An 18,421-nucleotide genomic window follows, 5' to 3' on the forward strand; every position below is an offset into this window, starting at 1 on the left:
AACTCTCTCTCCCCCGAAGATGAACGCCTCACGGGTTTGAAAGCCTATGGTATACAGTGTACTGTATGCACGGTACACTGTATAATGTTCCTGTATCCATCAACACTGGATGGTGCTGCAACAGGCTGCAGCCTTTAGTTCAAATCAAACACTCCTGAAGCCTGCAGCATGCCTCTACCCTGAACAATCTGTTCTCACAGATGGAGACGAGACTGTGGAAGAGCCATCAATACATGCGATCCTGTGTCGGTGTCCCATTGTAAAGTACTTGGCAAATGATGTACACCCAGCTGCTCCGCGCAGCGTCATAAACCTGAAAACAACAACTGGAAAAGCAGCGAGAGATCCCATTCATTTCCCAGCCCAAATGACACCAGACTCAGGAGAGGTCGTCTTCCATCTGCACTGATAAAGGTGGCTGTCATTAATCTGCACACACCTTTCAGCTCCACTTCTAATTGGTTACTGCTAATTAGGTGCAGAGGAAAAAACAAAAAAGGATTCTGTTAAGGTCGAATTTAACAGATGTCAGTATGAAAGCACTGTTATCCTGATATTTTCAAAAAATGATGAGCCGAGAGCGGTGGAGCCAAAAATGTTTGTTTTTTTCAGAAACATCATTTCAATTATCCAAATCAAGTCATCCAAGGTTTTCCTTCAGTTTGTGGTTTTCTGTACTACACACAGGTGATTTACCTTACCCTGCCTTGTGTAAAGGCAGACACATTATTCAATGAAACATGTTACAGGTGGAAGATTTCCTTTGCTCTGAGCGAAATAAATCCCAGAGTTGCCCCAGTGCTGACTTGAAATTTGCAATTACCCGACACATTAATACCACAAAAGTTATTAACTTCAAACTTCCTGCGTAATCACTCAAAAGAGTTGAACTGTATGTGCACGTAACCAGAGCTGTATAACTCATCTCCCTCAACCTCAGGCCATGAACTTCTCAATCACCCCTCATACTTACAGAAACAGCAGCCAGAAAACTGTTTGAGTACAAATCAGGTTTTCAAAGAATATGAGAAACTAAACAGAAAAAAAAGAGACAAGAAATCATAAGTTATGACAGAAATTTCTTCTGCATTCCACCTTTTCTCTATATATTGTTATATGTTGTTTATACAACAAATAATATTTTATCCAGCTATTTCTAAGGTTAGGAGAGAACACCTCTTTTGTGCTTATGTGCCTTGAAGAAATGACAATCACAGGAATGTTTCTTAACCATACAAGGTTTTTTCATTTTGTTGGATGATGAACCTAAGGTCAGGCACTGCTATATCGAGTGAGTGCGCCTTCTCAAAGCGTTTGCTTTGACAGGACACAGGACACAAACCTGACCAATATCCTTTCATTTAAAGAGGAAGGCATGAGGCACAAAAGGTGAGTTAGACTATCTGAGTTAGATTTTGTTAACTAACAGCCTCTAAATAAAAGATGTTTCTATGCTGCAGCAGACATTGTAATGGATACTGGAAACTGGAAAAGCTTAAAAGGAACAAAAATATGTTTTTGATCAACTCTACTGTGACTGGTGTTGCAAAATGTAAGAAAAGATCCTGTGTAAAATACACCATGCTCAGGTCAGACAGAACAAACCAAAGAGCACGGTTAAATTAAAAGCAGATATCGGCCTCTAAACTGATTTATTGGTTTAAGCTTAACTAAGCCTAATATCCATCTCATTGCATGATCTGTGCTGAACTGCAGCTGACGTTTGCCTGATTGCGTTCATGGTCTGATATCTATCCCGGCTTCCCTGACTGATTGCCACGAGGCACTGCCGCACTCACGCTTCATCTATGAAATCCCCAGTGAACACTCCATCATCCTTCAGCGTTTCCTGAGCTGGATGCAGCGTCTCGCCTTCACCATCAGACTACACTCGCTGTATGATTTCCTGTTTGCTTTCTGCTTCAGCTATACTACATCCCACCGTTGCACCTTCAATATTTCATTAATGTTGTGTGTCAAAGTACAATCCCACGTCCTGTAAATTTCTAAATGCTGCACAAAGGCAACTGGACTGTCTCATGGTTCTTGAAGACATTTCACCTCTCATCTCAATTCTTCTAGAACCGCAAGAAGGTCCATTGCCTTAGTATAGCATTTAGAAATAGCATGATGTGGATGACTGAGAACCTTCACAGACACAGCCTATAAGGAATTCAGCACTCAGACTTTAGTGCTTTGACAATCAAATATTTTGCCCTTACAGTTAGCAGGGTCAAGCTGAGAGTGAATAATCATAATGCCTTCTTTCTTGGCATGGATATCTTCTTTCACACACACATACAGGTCAAGAACGAACTAGAAAAAAAAAAAAAAACCTTGTCATGTCTTCCCAGCCCCATGTAATTAACTGACCATAAAGTCAATAACACCCTCTAAGTCAGCATCTTCATAACAGTATGGCCTAGTGGCTCTAAATGCCTCGCTGAGAGCCACTTAGCTGCAGCAACCACGCTGTACCACTTGTCAGTTCATTTGAGTAACTCATGTCCAAACTCGAGCAGAATGCAATTCACAAATTTCTATCTAAAATACAGGAAAAGGCCTGTTTTAAATAAATCAGAGCCAAAGCCATCGGATTATGGGTTGATCCCGGTCCTCTGAAATCAATGCCTGGTCTGCTTTTGAAGCTTTTAGTTGAAAAAGTGTCCACGCTTTAAACAGGAAACATTCACACTTAGTTTCTGCATTTTGAAAGCACATTCATTTGCCTGCATGACTTATGAGACGTGTGAATGTCATGATCAAAAATAAGGGAATGAAAACTGACACTAGAGCATTAATGAAGCATGCCAAGGGAGCGAGGTCTATCTTGTGTGCATTCTGTGGGTTGTACGAGGTCACAACTTCAAATGAAGGGAGTTGGTTTAACTAATTAAAGATCGCTTAAACAGAGATGGGCAGGAAAGTTAACATGATCTCTGTGGCTTTCATGTACCAGATGTTCCAACATCACAAAGAATAAACGACTGGAAATATCATTATTATTATTATTATTATTTTTAAGTAAACGCTGGATTTAAACAGGGCAGAATCTTCTCCCCCCCTTCCAGCCTCCGACGGTCTCTGTAGGAACGAGTCACAACTGTAATCACAACCTGAAAGACCGTGGGATCCATTCATTGCATTATTGTCAGACGGTGACAACATCAGTTGCACAAAGGCAACTGTAGTACCTTCAGCCAAATTCTATGAGTCCGTTAAAGTAAGCTGACAGTTCAGGAGTCCTGAAGAGCTAGATAAATAGATAAAAGCTCCTAGCGACAGGGACCTTGAGAGCTGTATGACATTTGTCTGGGAGAGTAAAATAACACGATTACAATGAAGAGCAGGAGGAGGAAGTTGAAGCACTGCCATTAGTTTGTCCACAGAAGAAAAGGAGTATTTTTCCAGATGCCGAAAATATGGAGAGCAAAAACACTAAATAAAAATCAACCCTCCTGAGGACGACTCTGAGACTGAGCTGCCAAAGACAAAATGAATGTTCGCAGATAATTGGCAACCTGCGTTGTTCATGCTAATGAAGATTAATGTTGACACAAACAAGAGAAGATCAAAGATGCCTGTCACTCCTGAAAGTAATTGAGAAAACATCCGGAAACAAGTCAGATCCGTCACAACTTCAGGCATCACTTCCCGGAGTTTTGGAAACTGAATAAGGGCTAATTCTGGCCACCAAAGTACAGCAAGACAGAAAGGGTTGGTTCTGGTGTGTAAAACCATAACTGTGTACACGCCTGAAAGCAGTCGATTCAATTTATACTGCAGGATGGAGGAAACTGCAGTCCACTGGGCTGGGAGTATTTTATATACCATACAGAGATGTAATCCATCCATGTCCCAAGCAGTGTGTTGAAGTGCAGCCCTCTGGTGTCAGCAGCACAGATGTTTAATCACATCCACAGCAGGGAAGCACCTCACAGGAATCCAGCAGGTTAGGAGGTCGCTCTAATGGAGCAACTGTATTTATGGACACATGATTCACTATTATAATTTCAAATAAGGATCAAAATGGTGGCTGATAAATAAAGGATGCTCACTGGGCGCATTGCAAAGCTCCAATCTGTATCTTTATGTGTTTATATCACAAAAAATATCTATTCTCAAATCTGTATTTGAAGTGGACATGACCCGTTTCAGTAGCTGTTTGAAACTGTCTAGTCTGCTTTTCATTTTCTGCATTAAACTGTTTGGTACCACCATTTGTACTCATACAAAATATACAAAACACCCTAATGTTTCATTTATATGCTGGAGCCTAAATAAAAGATGTGTAATTGTGTGGCCTGTGTGTCCAGGAACACTGAAAACAGACCTGCAGGATTAATCTGTGAGAAAATGCACCGGGCCATGCATTGCATTATTGTTCTTTAAAACTGGAGGCTGTGTATATAATGGGAGGAATCCCAGATGAAAATAAAGTTGGACTAAGTATCTATAATTAAAGAGAGAGATGGGAGGGAGAGGAAGCTATTGACAAAAGATGAGATAAAATAGCTCATGGGGTCATAATTTCTATAACAAAAAAAAAAGGGAGGCTGTGGAAGCAGTGAGAGGAGGTCCAGATGAAATAAAGCTTCTTTGAATAAGCTATTGACAAAAATCTGAGAAGCTTCTTTGGGCCATTTGCATGCAATTTAGAGACAGACCTTTAAGCCTAAAGCTTATTTATTTCTTCCGACACATCATGTTTATTTCCATTTGCCCAAAACCGCGTTCCCTTTCCAGCCACAGACAGGACGTTGTAAGCCCCCGCCCACCCCGACCACAGGGGGGTGGGTGGGGGATCTGCTGCTGTGCAACATTCATTCATTCATTCATTCATTCAAAAAAGAAGACACTGCCTCTGAGCGTAGTCCAGCCAGCGATTACACTGACCATGACGACGTACTGACAGAATTAGTGCTGTGCAGATGTCCGTAATTCTGAATTCGTCAAGGCAACAGGTAAACAAGTCTTTAGTTTACATCAACAACAAGAAGCATCAACATCAAATCAGATAGGAGGAAAACAGGGAGTGTTCTTGCTAAAATATAATAGAATATACTTAACGACGGGGAAAGCAGAAATAATGATCTGACTCTGGAATGAACCTGGTTTAAATAAAGGCTTTTCTCGGTTGGAATGCATAAAGACAAAGCCACGATTTCAGGAGTTAATAGCAGCTAAAGTTTTTCTCCTGTTTTTAAATGGTGTGTTGGGAGCAGGGCTGGTTGGTTGGTTGGTTGGTTGGTTGGTTGGTTGGTTGGTTGGTTGGAAGTGAATTTTCTTTCCCATCTCATCGTATTGCTTCAGGAACAGTACCTCTGAGTGCAGGGACAAGACCTCTGCCTGGTCCTATTTGGCCTGCTGGCTCTTTCCCCTTGCCCTGGGCAAGTTCTCCCCACATGAAATACTACAGTTTCTGCTCCTGCCCCAGTTTTGCTGTTTTGCACTTACAAACTTAACCAAGTGTTCTTAAACAGGGATCGACTTAAACCACACTGTATTCACACATTTACACTGTAAATGTCAAGTCCCTGCTCATGGGGGAACTTTGGATCTGTGTAAACAATATTATAAAGAGCACAGTCCAGACCTGATCTATATGAAAAGAGCCCTGGGATAACTTCTGTTGTGATTTGGTTCTATTTAAATAAAACTGACTTGACATGACCTAACTGACTGACAGGCAGCCCTGTATTTGACATCTACTTTCAAACTGCTTTTATTGGGGTTTTGCATAATTTTTTTCCTGAAATATTCAGTGCCTGTGCACATATTTCAACAAAGAATAAATGGAAATGACATTTTTTTAGCTCACAAACTTAAACGTAATGGATTTTAGCCTGTGAAAAAAACACAGAGAAGCTGTAGCCTGTGAAAAATGCTGCCTAACAGGAAAATAACTTCCACTGCCAGGGCAGGAGCACAGCCTGCTCACACACTCTGTGTTTTATGGAACAGCTCTGTGAATCGCGCTGGCAGGCACAAAATTTTTATAGACAAACAAGACTGAGAGCACTCACATACAAGACACATTTACTAAATAACACAAGCATGAATAAGAGCAAAGGTGGGCAGACCGGCTCCACGTGCAGATTTGATAAAGGAGAGTGACAGCATTTATAAAAATTTGATTTGATAAAGCGGAAAGAGTGAGAGCTCAATACACAGGTAAGTGTTTCCGAAATTAGATAAGAGGGAAGAGTAAGAGCAGGATGTGCAGGTGGGCATTTAATATATTTGATAAGACGAGTGAGACTAGAGCGGGGTGACTTTGAACAGGTTTCTGATGATATCCGTCTCATGAAACACAGACTCTGTGGTTAAATCCCACTTCAGTATACAGTAAACTGCTGATGGGCTGATGTGTGTGAAGTGAAATATTGCTCCAGCGTTGCAGCTTTTTACAGAATACGTACAATGTCAGGTTGTCATTGATTACAGCCTGAGTATTTCTGAGGCCAATGCTTTTTATAACAAATCATAATGATGATAAAAACTGGTAAGATTCTATTTTTTATTAGCATATATATATATGTTTAATTTATATATTTCCTCAGCTCTATGGATCTTTACAGCCTTATCTCAGCTCATTGTTTTGGTTTTACTGTCCACAACTTTACTGTTTCGATTTTTGTTTGCCTGGAGGAGTCATCTGTTTTCAAAATCTGAAATCTAAAATCCTCTGTACAGCACCTGCCCACAACCGAACAGCTGGTGAGCACAGTGGAGCATTTAGCAGCTAATGAGCCGGACATTTCTCTTAAGAACTGGCGACTAAAACGGAGCTAAGAGGAGAGTGAACGTAAATCAATCTGGTGACCACAAACAGAGACTTCAAATTAATGCTAAATCTGTAACCCTTGCTAACACGTTCTATCTGCTTAGAAAGTGATAATATTTGGGTTAAAACACGAAACAAAACAGTTAATAAACAGATAAAACACTGTAAATTAATATGAGGATTTTTGTATCTGTCTACATTTCAATCAGACTCTATTCTACTCAAGATTAAAGAGATTCCTCCTTTGGCACAAGTACAGTTCTCTTTCCAAATAATTCTTTATGAATACAGCCCAGAGGTCTCCCTACTACAGATCAGACGCTTTAGGTCATCCTGTCCAAGCCTACAGTTTAATCTGACCCCCATGGTAATGAACTCATTAAATTATGGTCTCGGTGCCTCAAGAACTAAATGCATTTCCAGGGATTTTTACATCCTGAAAAACAAAATCTTTTTTTTTTTTTTTTTTTTTTAAAGTTAAGTTTAAAGTTGAAAGTTTCACTTGCTCCATCGAATCCACATCAGTTTTGAACGTCTTTGAACAGCTCCTGTCTGAAAAATAAATTGATGTCATATTTGTCTTATTCAATAGTTTTATAAAGCTGCCAGCACACGTCAAGTTAGTTGTTTGCTAGCATCAAGCGCTCCACAGTCAGCCCTGAATGACAGAGAAACTACACTGTGTCCTTTGAAAGCAGGAAACAAATCCAAGCTAATATTTCGCTTTTCTTTTTGATTTTCAGTTTCCTCAACAGTTCTCAGCTCTTAATAACTCAAACTACAGCCTGTTTCCATAATTAGCTGTCTGGGGATGTGTATTAATCTCAGGTTCTCGGGCTTATTTAACCCTTTGCTGTGATAAATCAGAACAGCAGATACGTTTGTCAGAGCTGTAAAGTTAGTTATGTGATGGTTCAGGGCGCCTCTCATCAAACAGCTGACAATCCATTCAAGTGATAAGCTCAAGATTCTTGTCTTTTCTTGGTTCTAACAACACCTGAAGTGATAAGTGGTCACTCCACATTCTGTCTCATCTTCGGAGTGTTTTCATCTTTGGGAAGCAACATGATGTGGTTTGTGATCAGCCCTATTTATTATGGAAGACCTGCCGCTCAAATCTGGCTGCTTCATGACACAATCCAGCCAATCCTTTTTTCAGAATGGAAACAGTCTCACATACCGAACGCTGAATGACGGGCAGCAGAGACCAGTGGGTGTGAGCATGATACATGTCCAGGTCTCACTGAGTGGATTTTAGCCTTTCTCTGCTTAATTTGCCTCCTGGGAAAAAAAAACACTTAGAGATTATAGTTGGCACCATTCTGGACACTTTAAATAAGTTCAGGCACTCTATGCAGTTAAATACCATCATAATTATGTCTTGAGCACAAAATGACCCTGAAAATGGGCAAATACAATATACAAACAGTCAGAGATTGTGCTTTATAGCTGTGATAAAGATAAAGATCATGGACACTGTTGGATAAAGCCATGAAAAATGTACGTTTCCCGCCAAGAAAAGAAAAGCTGGTCATGGTGTGGTTAGGTTGAGGCACGAAAACAACTCGATTACAGTGACAGGAAGGCTGTGGTCAGAGTTAAGTTCGTAGGTAACAGGAAGCAAATAGCAGTCTCCTGTGTCAAGGTCCAACATATGTCTGTCCTACTCATCCACCCCGACCTCCCCTCTCTGCAGATTTTATGTTTGTTAACAACATTGCATTGTTTCCTCCCATGATCCCGATGGTCAAACAAATATATGTTGTTTGTTTATATGCTGTCTGCTGTACGGCCTAATATTTAAACATGAGCCAAAATACTCGAGGTACAGCTCTGTTTTATATTCTATTTTTAAATTTATGACTAAAATCTTACAACATCCGGACTTGAAACCATGTGGAGTCCATGAGGGCAACACAAAACTGTTAACAGGTCGATTTCTGGTTACTAAAATTAACAATCCTAAGCTCCAGTAACCTGTCATCTACAAAAAAGTCTAAACTGAAATGACTGTAATGATCAGTGGTTATGAATGAATATTCTACACAGTTAATCCTTTCAACATTTGAAACAACTGAAAGTATTAACTCTGAAGATTTTTGTTCTAATTACGAATGTTTAAGTCATCGCTCCGTGTCACTGAGTCATTGCTGTGCTCAAATCTAAGATCTTTCAGTGATGCTTTGCATCTACATTTCCAGACACACCTGCACAGGTAATATTTAGCATCCCAGCTCAGTAAAGTAGCTGGCTTACATGTCTTACATGAGTTATTAGTTGACACCTGCTTCAACAATTTATAAAATTCTACTGCCTGTTTTATACCAAACGAAGCCTCGGTCATAAAGGGCATGTGTCTGAAGTGGTTACACAAGACACTGTTATTCTCCTTGGCCTATTATCCTGATTATTAATGGAATGCTAGGCTCCATGAAGACCCACCTAATGTCTCATAACTGTCTAACACTCCCTGGAGCCTCCTGGCAGCCACACACCAGTTTGTGTGATTGCTTTTGCCATCGCTGGTTGATAAGAGAAATGAGCCAATCGCAAACACGAGCCATTTGTTAGACTGCTGGGTAATCAGCCGAGGTAAAGAAAAGGTACCGAGCTTCTGTGGTTTTGGCTTTTGTTGCTCAGCGTGCACGTTCAGCACAGAAAACCAAGAAAATTAGACTTTTTATGAAGAAAAATTGGGATTAAATGATCCATTCAGGCAGCGTAATGTTACCTGGTTATGTCTTCAGGCCTGTTTTTATCTAGGTATTTGCTCTAATTTCTGATAAATACTTGATAAGCTTTTGAAAAAACGGAAGCAAGCCAGACACAATAAAACAAGCGGAGGTGGGTTACAGTCCTGAACAATGACAGTTAATCAGCTGATCAACAGAAAAATGGTACTTAGGCAAAACTTTTATCCCACTTAATAAGCAATTTTTCGAAGACGTACGTTCAGAATGAGGTCGCTACCTTCACTTTTCAAAGCATCCAGTCACACGTCACCGAAATTTTTTTTTTCTACATGTTATTTTTTCTTCCCTTAAACATCTGTCCTCGGGCACTGACCTGTTCCTCCCAAATACTGCAACTGTTGCCTGGTAATAGCTCATGACTGCACTTATTAATATTATTTATTTTAAATATAGAAAATCATAATAAAACACTGTGAAATAACTGCAAAATTGTTGGTAGGAAAAGTAACAAATATATTATTGAAGACGTCACCTCAACATTGAGGAAATGATACCAGCTACAGAACGGGTGATGAATGTTTGAATTCCGTTTTCCTGCTCACAGCATACTGTCCCATTTGAAGATGATTTGACACCACCTTTTATTTCTACACAGGTTAAATGAAGTTGTGTCTGAGGTTGACACTGTCCCACATCCAGCTGGAACCGAATCTGGCATCTGTCACTTTGGATTCATGTCGCTTTTATACCGGTGACGCTCGTTAATTTGCACTGCAAGCACTGGAAATATGACCAATCTTTAGTTTTCCAGCCTGTACCACACTCACACTGCCGTGGACAAACTATTGCAGGCACTTTGAAACACAATGCCCTCTGATAAACAAATTCATGTTCGTAAACGCTCTTCATGTAGCATCTAGATGCATCAGCGCTCAAAAACATTAACCTTATCAGCCATATTTCTGTACAAGGCCCCACTGAAAAAAAAAAAAAAAACGCAGGCAGACATGTCATGTATCAGTAAATAAAGAGACCAAGTCAAACAGCAGTATTTTCTCTTCTCTCAGCCTGGCAGGGCTCAACCAATTAATATGCAAACAGGCATCGCCTGCTGTCTGAGCGCACCAGAGGCTGAACTCTGCACCAGTCCTACTGTTGATTACTTCAGCCATGTTTACAGTTGCCACTGCTGTGCACATGCAGAGCGAAGGACATCTCTACAGATGTTTACACCAGTCCAGCATCAACCACTCACCCTGATAATAAGGCACTTTCCTTTTACACATTATTGTCAAATTATGACTATGATTTGTTTTCCTACCTACTTATTAGTTCCTGAGGGTTAGTGGCAAACTGCTCCTGCACATGTTGTGTTTTGGGTGAAGGTAGAAAAAAAACACACACATATAGGGTCAACTCACAACCCAATTTAAACAGGCCAGGGTTTGAAAGGCATTGTTGTGTGACACATATACTCTTTCAATTCAAATAAAAGTCAGTGGGGGTTGACACGTAAATCACTAATGTCTGCACATTTGTAAGTAATGGACCAGAACAGACAGACACCTTCATATTCACATCTACATGTACGGGCAACTTAAAGCCTTCCTCAGCTAACAAACCCTGCAGTGCACAGTCAGCCAGAAGTGGTCTGCTGTACTGGTCAAGCGCTCGAGAATGGGAATGAATATGCGTCATTAACTGAATCTGTAGACTGTTCTTGGTACACAACAAGTGCTCTTTAAATAAACAGTTCTCTGGATAAATCTTCTCCGCACAAGTTTTACTCGATGTCAGCTGCCGCCTTATCACTCTCATTCAGCAACAGACTCAATCTTGGTTGATTCCTAACAAAAAATCCATCCAGTAAAAAGTTATTGGGTTTTTTTTAATGTATGCACTCAAAGCCTGTTGTGTCCTGTCTGTGGCTAAATAACTTTTTGGTTTAAAGAGTTGACTGTGGAGAAACCTGCTTCTCTGCCGCCTGTAAAATGGTTTTCTTCCTCTGTGACAGCTGAATATAAAAAATTCTCATTTCATAAGGATACCTTTCCTCCCTCTGCAATTTTAGGTAGATAATAGTATAATGTGATCTTTACCATTGTTTCTGACTGGAAAACCTTGACTGTAATATAATCACATCAGCATGTGATTATCTTGATGTCTACACTTAGCCAGTTTTCCTCAGGAATAAGCAAAGCAGGATCGTGAACAGCAGAATGAAAGGTATGCAATAAGTGAACTACAGTACTACAGCACATGGGGTGAAGGTACGCTCTCCTGGCTCAATTAAAGGCAAACTGAAGTCACTTTGAACCTCTGCGTGGTGATCTGCGGTTCTTCCATCGTTACGACTGTGTTCAGATTTTCAAGTGTGTTAAATCATCATGGTGGAAATAAACCGGCAAACTAAGGCAAATAAAGTCTGGTCAGTCAAAATTTCACACCATACTGAGCCCCCAAACAACACGCTGACAGTGTTTATGTAGCTATCAGCAATAATACATTTTCATTACAATCCAAGTTAGTAAAAAGACTTTTATGTTGTGTCTTAAAAAAAAAAAAAAAAGTTAGAGTTAGCTCGTCATATTTCCTCAGGCAAGCTCTTCCAAAGTTTAAACGGCCCTCACTGGAAAAAAAATGCTTTATCATCTCATCTTTGATCTAGACTTGGAGACACACAAAAGAGCTGTTTGAAGACCCAAAACTATGCTTCTGAACAGATGAAGAGAATAAACTTTACGTCCTCGTGTGTTGCTCTGTCTTAATTTGTTTGAAATAGTGTCTGTTCTGGAAAAAAAAGGAAAAAGGACGGATATACGACCCGATCGAGTCAGAATCTTTATTTGTGGGAATGACTCCTTGATGACTGAGTGTAAACAAGACAAATCAAGATGCGGCTTCTGAAACTAAAGGAAGAACATGCAACTTTTTCTGCTCACAACTGGCAGTTATATGATAAGGGGACAGTTTTCTAACATTACAGGCCATAGCAGACTGAGTAAGGTCGTAGCAGCAAAAGCCCTCAGATGAACGAATGAACGGGGGTGTGTCTAATTGCTCTTGAATTCAACTTATTTCTTGTTTCAAAAGTTACACAGAGTCGGTTCAAAGTCAAATTTCACATAATTATGGCTTTGAATTAAAGATGAAGGAAATGGAAAATATTCCAAGCTCTGCATCTACAGTAAGTTTGAGGGAACAGAGGCAAAATATGCACAAAAAAAAAGAAGAAAAAGATTCAGTTGATCTCGCTCACAAAGTGGGTTGGTCAAGTTTAGTTTAAGAACATTAGAGCAGATCCCGACAATATCAGCCTGCAGAAAATTAAATTCTGCACCCAGTTGCAACAACAGCGCAGATTAATTTGATTTGCTATCGCACGTAAGTGATTAACTGCAGAGATGTCAAGGAAATGAAATTCAGTTCAAGCACAATCAGATGACGGGGATTCTTCACAATCTGAACCTGTAATGATGTTTTCGTCTTTTAATTACAGAATTAGAAAACTGTATCTGTCATGGAGTAGCAATAAATGTTTCTGTATCTACGTACTTCAAACTCTTATCATGTGGAAGCTTCCTCCATCCAAATTTAGATCCTCTGTCAGTGACTGATGGTGTTTTACAGGTGGAGAAAATTCCAGTGGAGACTCGTGAAATCCTCTCAATCCTGTCAAAAATGCGCTGCCATCACTAACATGACATTTTCAAGATACATGATTTTCACAAGATAATTATATAAATCACATGAATAATGGCAAACTCGATGAGTTGTGAATGTGTGCATGGTTAATGATGTTTTGAAGCAATCCATTATGCAAACCGTTCTCATGTTTTAATAACCAGGACACTGTTGAGGAGATGAGGATTGATTTCATAAGAGAAGAGGGAAAACACAGACATCGGCGCTCTCATTTACGGGCAGCAGGGCAGTGAGTGACAGCCAGGCAAACACGCATTGTTCATTCTCCCTATCATATGGACATAACACTTTTTAATTGTTGAGCGTCGCCCTGTAAATGGATGTGATAGATAAGAGAGGCTGTCAGCTTCCCTGTTTACCCGTGAGGAGTCATATCAGGACTGGAACATTCTTATTCATGCATTGTTTGTGTAAAACAAACATTGATGAATGCGTCGTCCTGGACGTTGTAAATCATCATCGTGGGCGGCGCAGGAATCAGCTGTCTCAGGTAATCGGTGTGGAGTTTCATCACCTCCCTCCGCTGTCTGATGTCACGGTGCTGACATTACTTTCCTGGCTTCACGCAGGTAGATGCAGGTGATAACAGTGATTTTCTCCCTTTTTATGGCCGCGGCACTGAATCGTGGAACAGACGTGTGTTTATGTGAAAAGGAAAGCAAATCCTTCTGCCTGCTGCTGTCGATGTAACATAAAATCCTTTCACTGATTCACTTCTATAACTGAACTGGATTGTTAAATGCTGTAATGATGCTCATCAACAATTTTGGCTGCAACACATAATACATACAAATGCCATTTTCGACCGAGGAGGAGCAATGAAACGGTTCGTAAGAGGGAAATTTAAAGGTTCAAAGTACACCAATAAAAAATGACATTAACAGTTTCTTATACAGCAAGATGACAAAGATGTATACGCTCTCTGGTTCCCTCCCCCAGGCATACATATGTTAAACTGTAATAAGTGCTGAGATACTTTAGCCCAGTGAATTAGTCCGAGGCCAATAGTGAATGACGAGGGGAAAATCACTTAGCATACAAATCAATTACCCAAATGCAAAAAAGAACCTGTGATGAATTGAGAAAACGAAATGAATGCATCAATTTTCCTTAAGCTGGAGTCACATCAGGGGCACTGTGATAGAACAAGAAAAATACTGGAGTCAAATGCACGCTGTGATTCTCCAACAATGGGAATTATCATTTAGTGAAGTTCATTTCATTAAAGGGGTTTGTTGCCATGAAAGGCTGTAATTTCAATTTTTGTATTCACTTTTTCTCAGCCTCCCTTACCCAGAGCTACTTTTCTTACATTTTCGTTGGCGACCTCTGAGAACAAGCATGGACTCGTTCCATTTGGACGTGGGGAACACTTTTAAGACTTAAACACATTTGTGTGTGGTTGTTCAGTAATGAATAACAAGACTTTGGTTTGATCCTGAGGCAAAAACATCCACAGTAACCTTGACATCTATTCTTGATACTGAATTATTTTCAGCTCGCTCAGTGACAGCTACACTAAAACACATTTTCGTGACATGATATTACTAAGGCTTAAATTTAAGATTAGTTTCACTAATCTGCTGATTTTTGTCAACTAAATGTGAAAATTGTGCAGAAGGCACATCAGAATTTCACTGAGCCGGGGACAACTTTTAAACAATGGCTTGTTTTGTTCAACCAAAAGTCCAAAACCCAAAGAAATTTGCACCGAACCGTTGCATTATTTGCTCTCAGTGGCCAACAACAAGATGTCAGTGAGCCACACACAGAACGTTCATGGTTCTGACCCCGGCGGTTCAATGATGTTTTCGGTTTGATTTTGTTGGAAGGGCAGAGAGAAGCCAAACACATAGTGCTGCGTTTGAATGTGGGTCATGTACAGTGCACGTCCAGTTGAAGTGAAAAGGCCCCTGCACCACAAAAGCAGATTCAACTCAATTCATCACACTGACCGGTCTGACACCTACATTTCATTTGGCCAAGCAGGGCAAATCTTCAGCTCTGTGATTAATGATCAGCGGGTGCTCCACTCTACGCCTCGACCACTCTGTTAGAGTGACAGCTTGTTGTATTTTCACTGAAATGTTTGCTTATGTAAAATCTCATAAGCTACTTTTTTTTCCCCCCAGCATTTTGCAGGAGCCTGCTCACTGCTCATTAGAGTCATTTCCACACTGAACTCTATGATGCAATTCCAAAGCTGCAAACTTGTTCCAATGAAGATCCATGACCAGGCAGGAAGAGAGGAAGCAAAAGGTTTTCAGAGCGACGACGACAAAGAAATGTGAGGCAGACACGTCAGGGGATCAAGTTCATCTGCACCGTTAATGTGGTGCACTCATTTCCATGACCTAAAAACAAGATGTATCTTTATCTCAGTCATGTCCTATATTATCAGTCTGTTCTCTCATTAAGATAAGAAGTATCTAAATGACTTGGATGTGAGATTAGCCTGATGGCAAGTTAAAAGTCTGCCATCCAAACACCCCATGACTGCTCATCATGTCAGCGTCTTGTGCATCTGCGCTTAAAAATATCCACAAAAACTGTACAGACGGAGATAATAAGCTACAATTATGCTTTGAGTGGAATAACTGTGCTACTGTTAAGAAGGATTTCACAAATTATTTTCTCAGTTAAAAAAAAAAAAAAGTTCTCTCTTAATGATGATGAGCGTCATTTATCACTCTCAATTCGTGAATAAACGACTGCGTGTGATGTATTGCTATTTCTGCAGTCATGAACACCTACAGACGTGTAATGAGTATCACAGATGCAGCCCGCTTCATTTTTCATGTTGTGATATTTCCAGAAGCCTGGAATCTTGGTGACTGAATGACAAACAGCCTAACATGGCGTTTATCTAATTTATATGGAGACAATCAGATTCGGGTTGCTGTGGATGAAGTTATGTCACATTTCATGTGCCCAGCAGCACACCGCGTACACTGCATATGACTCATTGCTCTAATTGGTTTGAGTGTTTCAGTGGCGCAGGGATGCAATGTTTTCATCTCTTGGGAGGCCAGATGTTTCTCACAGTGAGACCACTCACTAGAGTTGCGGCATGTGGGGCTAACAAGTAGGCAGGAAATATAAAAACTCCTTTTTAATCAGGAGCTGGTCAAATTCAATCAAGCAAATGTCTCCGTCCTCGTCAGCAGAGACAGAAGGTCGTTTAATTGGCACATCCTTAACTGTCAGTGTTCACGTTACTGTTAACGTCCATGTTTACTCTCAGTCCTTCAAACGGCGCCTTCATCACCCAACAGAAAGCCCCCAGCTGTAGAGGTTAATTAAAACCGGTAAAATCAGTTTTTATGTTTTTAACTCAAAGTCTTTCAGTTTCTACATCACTGCAGAAATGTACAGTAGGTCAGCGTTAACACAGAAGTAAACACTATCAAATACCTAATTTTTGGAAGCTATTTAAGGCCAATTTCCAACACAATCAACCTAGTCCACAGTTTGTGTGGCTGCGGACTAAACAGATGCACAGGTTCTTCTATTATACAGCGGTTCAAGGAGAGGAAAATTACTTTGACCTCTAATCCTGAGGTAATTCAAGATGTTAATTTTTCCCACAGTTGACACTCTGTACAATTTCCTTCAAATGACACATTTATAACTGAAAACAGATAGAAACAGACAGTTTACCTTCACTCCTGAGCCAGAGCTCAACTCTTAAGCTGCTTTATGCAGAACTGCAGTGGAATAAACAGGTGGACGGTGACATTTGATGTGTGCAAAGTATTTAGGTATTATACTAAATTCTTACAATCTGATCCTACCATCAAACACAGCCCTTCCCAGTGGGTTATAATTCTGTCTGACACACCTGAACACAGTGTGCCCTTTCAGCAGGCCCGGAGGTGCTTCGCTCTGTAGCTGCATACAAAGCGACATCAGACAGGGCCAGCAGCAAAATACGGCCAAAATCTATTTTATTAAATGGTTCAAATTGAAAAGAAAGAAGACCTGAAGCTGACTGATGGGTTTTAATTAACATCTCCAAATTCTGATTTTAGTTATCACATCATGACTTGTATAAGTCTGACCTGGGACTAGCTGCCATTGGCACAGAGGTCTGGTATTTGCACATGAAAGACAGCAGACATCTGTGTTTTGGCCAACTGAATCCTGTTCAATGGGACGGGCTTCCCACTCTGGCTGAATTAGTGGCGGTCTGAGATGTGTTGCAGAGGGAAATTAATATAAATTTGCTTGACAACTATTTCCCATGGGACCCCTGTCTGCAGTGGCAAATTAATATCACGTAATTCAAATGTTTTCTGCTTGGTTTCTGTTCAAGGGGTGGAACTGTTTGGGTGTGTCATCCTCCTGTCTTCACCAGCCCAGCTGAATGGTACTTCTCCAGTGGCAGCACAGACGACAAGCAGCTAAAGTGAAAGATTACACCACTGGCTAGCTGTAAGTAAGAACCATTAATGTGATTTTGGGATAATGCCAATTGATTAATATGGCCCTGGGGGCTTTGACATTGAATGAGTGTGCTTGTCATCTCAGCTAAAAGCAAGGGAGCCTAAGATATCTGCCATCGGTACACAACGGCAGAAAAAAAAACAGTCACTGCCAACATTTTAATTTATTTTTTCCCCAAAGGTGAGATGATATGAGATCTAAGCTGAGTCTGAAAAGAAGATAGGCAATATTGCTTGCTGTAGGCCTGATTAAAGCCAGTATATTGAGAGTCAGACTATCAGTTCATAGAAAATGCTTTTTTTTAGTGTCAGTCATGCAGGATCATTACACATCAGCCGCGGGGAGGACGGATATCAAGTTATCTTCAGTTTCATTCTTCAAGGTTTAAGAGCATCTGCAATCTTTCTTCATCAGCTCTCGTCAACACGGCTGCTGCTGGTAGAGACCAGGGCCGACGGCGTGATGCCTTATCGCTGCACTCGGGCGTATTAATGCTGTCTCTTCTCTCTCTATGGTCTACTGCCAGGTCACATGAGGGAAGCACTGCCTGGAAATGCCAATTAAAGTCAAGTAGTGTTGAAATATCAGGCATTTCGTTTAAGTCTTTTGTTTACGTCCAGTTGCAGCAGGGTAACTTTGCACACTGGCAGCTCCAAGACGTAGAAGCTGGGTGTGTGAATTTGGAGGATTTTAATCCCCAGGCGTCACATGAAATGGCAGAAGTGCACAAGGCTTAATAACAAAGAGACAAAGGACGCAAGGGATCTATTGTTGGTGAGACATTCTCTGG

The sequence above is a fragment of the Toxotes jaculatrix genome, chromosome 12, assembly GCF_017976425.1.
Source record: "Toxotes jaculatrix isolate fToxJac2 chromosome 12, fToxJac2.pri, whole genome shotgun sequence".
In the NCBI taxonomy this organism is placed as follows: Eukaryota; Metazoa; Chordata; class Actinopteri; family Toxotidae; genus Toxotes; species Toxotes jaculatrix.